Source organism: Tamandua tetradactyla, chromosome 18 (genome assembly GCF_023851605.1).
Source record: "Tamandua tetradactyla isolate mTamTet1 chromosome 18, mTamTet1.pri, whole genome shotgun sequence".
Taxonomy (NCBI): domain Eukaryota; kingdom Metazoa; phylum Chordata; class Mammalia; order Pilosa; family Myrmecophagidae; genus Tamandua; species Tamandua tetradactyla.
Window position 1 is genome coordinate 47496920 of NC_135344.1, and position 6000 is coordinate 47502919.

The following is a 6000-nucleotide window of genomic DNA, read 5'->3' on the forward strand; positions in this document are numbered from 1 at the left end:
GGGGTAGAGAGGCATCTGGGAAGGATTAAGGGAGAGGGAGCAAGAGTGAGCAAGAGAGAACTTTGGTCCTGACACCTGAGAAAGGAGAGAGGGAAGGACCGAGGATGGGAAAGGAAGAGCCTCAGACTGCAGAGCGATTCTGAGTCTCTGCCTGGTAGATGAGGAGCCCCAGCGCCCATCAGAGGGTCCCGCATTGGACAGGAACGCCGGAACCCCATATCCACCCACCATGCTCAGTCATTGGCTGAAAGCCGCCAGGGGAGGGCGGGGCCTTGCCGGGGGGCGTGGTCAGTCCTGAAGGCGCCGGCGGGCACCCATTACAGGTTCTCTCTCGAAGGAACATCTGACTTACATAAGCGTATAACTTACATAAGGTAAGTTATAAAGACTAATAACCAAATGAACTCCCATGAGCCCACCATGCCAGGAATTTAGTGTTGACTAGAACACTGCCAACAGCCTCTTAGAGTCCACTCTCTTCCTCATCTCAGCTGCCCGGAAAGACCCTTCATCCGAAAAAAAAATTTTTTTAATCTTTTTTTTGTATGCTGTACGGCGGCGGTCACATTTCATTCTTCTCCCATATGAGTATCCTGTTATTGCAGCACCATTTGTGAATTTTTTGTTTGTTTATTTTTTTGGAAATGCATGGGTTGGGAATTGAACCCGGGCCTCCCGCATGCAGGTGAGACAATTCTACCACTGAACTATCCTCGCACCCTCCTACATCCTAAATTTTGATTGTAGTCATTCCCTCGTTTATAAAATATAGTTTCATCATATTTGCATATATCCCTAAACAATGTATGGTATAGTTTTGGTTTTAAACTTTATAAAAATAATACGGTACTGAATATGGTTCTCTGGGATGCTTTTGCTTCACTCAGTACTGTGTTTCTCCAGGAAAAACAGAGAAAAATGTGGATTTGGGGGGAGGGGAAACTGGGCTAGAATCCTCTCCAAGTACTCCAGCTGTGTGATTGCTTGCAAATTTCTTAACCCCACCAAGCCTCAGTTCCTCATCTATATACATGGGGCTCTCAATTTCCTTAAAATGTTATGGAGAGGATTAAATGAAATGCTTTATGTGAAATGTTCCTATTGCAGAGCAGGTTCTTAAAAATTATTGTGAGCTTCCTTTTCTTCTTTCATTTTCCATCTGGCTCAGGGATGAAGGATCGTTGATGCACAGGGGAAAAATATTTACCAAATTATTTCTCCCTAGATAATAAAATCAACTATTTTTTAGATTGAAAATGTGCTTGAGCTATGGAGGGGTAAGAAAAACTAGTGGGAGAAAGGGGATGACAGGAAGAGAGGCATTTTAGAAACCATTACTGGGAGGTCACTCTACTTTTTGAAATGTCACTTAGCCATTTTTCACAGTTCTTCAACTGCTCTAATCCTTAAGCTTATTTAAAAAAAAATACTTTTGCTGAGAAATTTTCACACACATATATTCCAGACATGGTGTACATACCATCAATAGCTCACAATATCATCACATAATTGTGTATTCATCACCATGATCTTTTTTTAGAACATTTACATCACTCCAGAAAAAGAAATGAAAAGAAAAAATTCATACATACCATGCCTCTTACTCCTCCTTCTCATTGACCACTAGTATTTCCATCTACCCAATTTATTTTACCCTTTATCTCCCCTATTATTTATTTGTTTATTTATCCATAGTTTTTACTCATCTGTCATACCCTGGATAAAAGGAGCCAAGCCAGCCTTAAATTGTAAAACACAAATTCAGTTCTACAATGTTGGTTGAGTATCATGTGCCAGGCACATGGAATTACAAACAGATAATTTGCAAATGTATGCAATAATATTCCTGCCCTTCAGAAGTTCCCATAGCTTCTCTCTTGTGCTTCTGTTTCTGCCCCACCCCAGTCTGCCCTTTAGAGGGGGAGTTGCTCCTGTGGTTAGTTGGAATCTAGGCCAGTCATTGGGCCATACGTTACCGGAGGATGCAGTGACTGCATCTGCAAAAGATCCTCACCCACTGTGGCTGTGTCTCCCATCTTCCTGTTCCACAGCAAGGCAAGTCTTGGAAGCTAGAGGCAGGTGAGCCGTCCGCCATTTCTCCTTCAATTGTCTTACCTGAGTGGATGCAGGGCTCTTGTGGACTACCTCCTCACTTGTTCTCTCATTCTCTCTCTCTCTCTCCCCCTTCCTCTTTCTTCTTCCCTCCCTCCCTCCTTTTCCCTCTGCACTTCGGGTGAGGGTAGGAAGAATGAGAGTCCCACTTTGACTTTGAGCCAAATTACCTATTCTAATTTAATTTTATTAGTTGAGACTGTTTTGTGGCTCAAGGGCTTAGGTTCACATCTAATTAAATTGTACTTGACTCTCATTCTGCTCTTGCTCTTTATAAATAGATTCCTCAGGCTGAGACCACATGAGGAGAATGGAGGAAGAGAAGCACGGCACAGGCGTTCCTGGGACCTTTTGCCCAATTCCATCATAGAGCACCAGAGCCCCACCCAGAAACCCCAACAGTCACAAATCAGAAATGATAAAACGTATATATGCATAAAAGAAGGGCAAAAGTAGTTATGGAGCTTACGTGGCAGGGTGGTGGGGGTTGAGGTGGAGGTGGTAAGGAGGGGTGGAAGAGGACCCAGAACCGTCAGCAGGTAAACCGGAAGACTGTGGAGGGAGATGGCATTCTATTAGGGGTAGAAAAAACTGGGAAATATTCAGGGAATGGTAAGATCTTAAATTAGAGTGAACTAAGTAGAGCGAGTTGGGAGGAGAATGCTGGAAAGAGGAGCTAGCCAAATACAGAGGCTTTAACTATCAGGCCCAGATTTTTTGGCCAAGGTTTGTATTGATCTGGTACGCGGTGGGAAGGTGTTGGGGCTTTCACTGATCTGGAAAGCCGTGGGGAGTCACGGAGGGCTGGGCATAGGACGTAGGAGTGACCCCAGCACACAAGATGATGGAGCTGGCTGCAAGGGCCAAGCAGGAGGGGAACAGGAGGCCAGTGCTGCGAGGTCAGTGAGGAGGCTGGGGAGTAAAACCTCTAGGCAGGCCGGTTTCCTGTTTGCTGGAGAGCATGACTGTAGTCCCAGATGGACGCATCTTTTTATCTGCCACGTCACGCTATTGGTTGACGTTGGGCCTGACCTTGACAGGGATCACCAGGTCTCTTTTACACAAGATTCCCCAAATCGTCCCCACCCACAATCTGCAGATGATTTCGGGGCTGTCTCTGTAAAGTCTGCCCTCCACCCTTGTGGAAGTGAATCTTTTTTAGTGTTGACTTGACATTCCTGAATCCCAAGATAATCCTACATTTTGACTCTATCACTTTGTCTCTTCCTCCCAACAGTTGTGTCAGAAAATAGGAGAACCGTTAAAGTTTTTGTTGAAAATGTTGCCAAAATAAGGCTAAAGATAGACTCCAGGAGCCCTTATTTGGAGTCTTCTAACAGCATTAAAGCCACTGATCAATAGACTGTGGGGACCATTGCTTCCCTGAAGACAAATTTGCCCATCACCCTCTTCATGCGTCTCAGCATTCGTCATTTCATCTCCAAAAGACTCAGCCAAAATCTAGGGGCTCTGTACATTCCCCTTGGCCTCCTAACTCTCTGGCACCAATGTGACGGAAAGAAGGTTCATGTGACACTACTGGTCTGTTACACCTACAAAAGCTGCTCTTTCTTATTTTTATTTTCAAGATGTTTTCAATTTTTCTTAAACAATCAGCTACTGTAATTCTATATTAAAGAGTATTAACAATAACTGGTAACATAGCATAGATATTATTGATTTCATTACTCATAAGACTTCTTTGTGACAGCTCTGGAAATTCCTGTTCATTATAATATTCCAAAGCCTGACAGTTCCTACATGACTAAAGCTCGTGTTTAAGGACAAGCAAGAAGAAATTTGATCCCAAGATAATAAATTCTGCCAATTCTTTTCCCTGGTCACTTCAGGAACTGTTCTTAGGGGGAAGTTGCCCGGCGGCAGAGACTCTGGGTCATCTGGTTTTTAGGACAGTCAAACCTATTTTTGGCTCACAAACTCCTTTGAAAATATGATCAAGCACCATTCTGCATGATTCAACCTCTGCAGGCCTGACACTCCTCAGCACATTTGGGCCAATCCCCAAACCCTGGTTCAGCGCCCCTCCTGGGCCCGTTTGATGCCTGCTCTTCATGGGACGGCTTGGGAGGGGTCCCATGGATCAGCCCCATGGGGCAAGCAAGCTGTAAGGTGGGGGAAAAGGAAGTGACTAATACGGCATATTTAACATTTTTGAGGGCTAGGACCCTCTCTAGCAATAATGCTGGAAACAAGATGAAAGGCTTCTGGTTGTAATGGGATCAAGGGCATAGCAAGTTAGATGTCATGGTCTATTGTTAGAAACAGAAGTTCCTGGAAACGCGACGTGTGTCTGTGGCTCTTGAAGGTGACAGTTTGGAGAGTCACTGGCCCAGGCGCTGCGCTCAGCCCCGAGATACATTAAAAGTCTCAGTACTCATAAAAATACAGAAAAGACATTACTTTAAACATGCAGGGTAAAAAATGGGCAAAGGTAGCAGTAGCAATAAATCCAAAGGTAGAAAATCAAACATTCTTTATCCCTGCAGCATCAAATACATTTAGGTCTTCATTAGTATACTAATAATGATCCCAAAATATAAAATTTCATGTTCTTTTTTTATCTTAGAAAGACCTGCTTGAAACCTAGGAGCATCTGGGATAATGGGGTGAGGTTGTTGGTGTGCATGGCACAGGCCTACTGCTGTTAGGGCTGCGCAGCGGATGTACTGGGTCATTTCCAGCGCTGCCGGGGCTGCCTGAGGCAAGGGCAGCGGTGTGGCGCAGCGTTTCCTGGCCACGGCTAGCCCCTCTGGAGAAGAGAGGAGCGGCTGAGAGTTCCCACCCCCATCCTAGCAATGCTGGGCTCCCCTTCAGCTGGATCCTGAAATTAATCTCTCTACCTTCCACTGGGACGACACACTCAAGATGCGCCCTCACAGGAAGTCCATAGTGGGGCTCATCCCTGGGTTATGCAAACCTTGAAAAACGAATGCTCTGAAATCCAACTACAGCATTTCTGCCAAAAGGTCTGCATACAATTGCTTGGAGATGAAAAAAGGTTAGGAAGAGGCAATATAGACAGAAGGGCAGCCAGCTTTTCACACACCTGGAGAGAAAGTGTAGCAAAGCTAAAAGGAGAAAGGTCTCTGGAGCAGGACCCTGTTTCCACCAAGCACCAGCCCACTGGACACCTTTATTTTAGCCTTGTGAGACCCTGAGCTATGCATGCTGGGATCACTGTGCGATATAAAAAAATGTATGTTGCTTTAGGCTGCTACGTCGGTGGTAATTTGTTATGCAGAAACAGAAAATGAACATACACACAAAAGTAGGGAGAATAGCACAGTGCAGTGCTATTCAAATTACCATGGACCCATGTTGGTTCATAATCTGTTTTTTCCCCATCCGTGAGGAAATAAGCATAGAAATTGAGAGTAAGCATCGAGAAACTTTTACAGCACTTGACATTGCCACACTTATTCAGCACAAGAAAGTGGGCTCATTTCAAAGAGTCTGAGGACCAGTATGAATGTGTTGAATTCACATGATAAGTTGTGTGATGTGACTGTGTACCAGATAGAAGTTACAACAGGTATAATTTTAACTTTAGTCTGTCATCTGAAACTCAAAAGTGCATAAAAATCTGAGAAAATGTAAGCATTTATTTTTATAACTTGTTAAATTATTAATCAAACTTGTTTGTTTTTTAAATGAGCAAATTGTTAGCTAAGTTAGGAAAGTAATTGTTCAATTATTTATTTATTTTTCAACTTTTTAAATTGTGCAGTATAACATATATGCAAAGCAAAGAAACAAAAAAGCAATAGTTTTCAGAGCACTCTTCAACAAGTGGTTACAGGACAGCTCCCAGAGTTTGTCATGGGCTACCATACAATCCTCTCATATTTTTCCTTCTAGCTGCTCCAG

At 43.7% G+C, this 6000-nt stretch overlaps 1 long non-coding RNA gene across 1 annotated transcript in view; it reads left to right on the top strand.

Annotated features, from left to right (window-relative positions):
* The window catches only part of LOC143662155 (uncharacterized), a 55515-nt gene extending 51763 nt beyond the window's left edge, over positions 1-3752 (top strand). The window contains exons 2-4 of the long non-coding RNA XR_013165184.1: positions 1906-2079; positions 2394-2537; positions 3350-3752. This is a non-coding gene — a long non-coding RNA (uncharacterized LOC143662155). The remainder of the gene's footprint in view (positions 1-1905; positions 2080-2393; positions 2538-3349) is intronic.
* The last annotated feature ends 2248 nt before the right edge of the window (positions 3753-6000 follow it).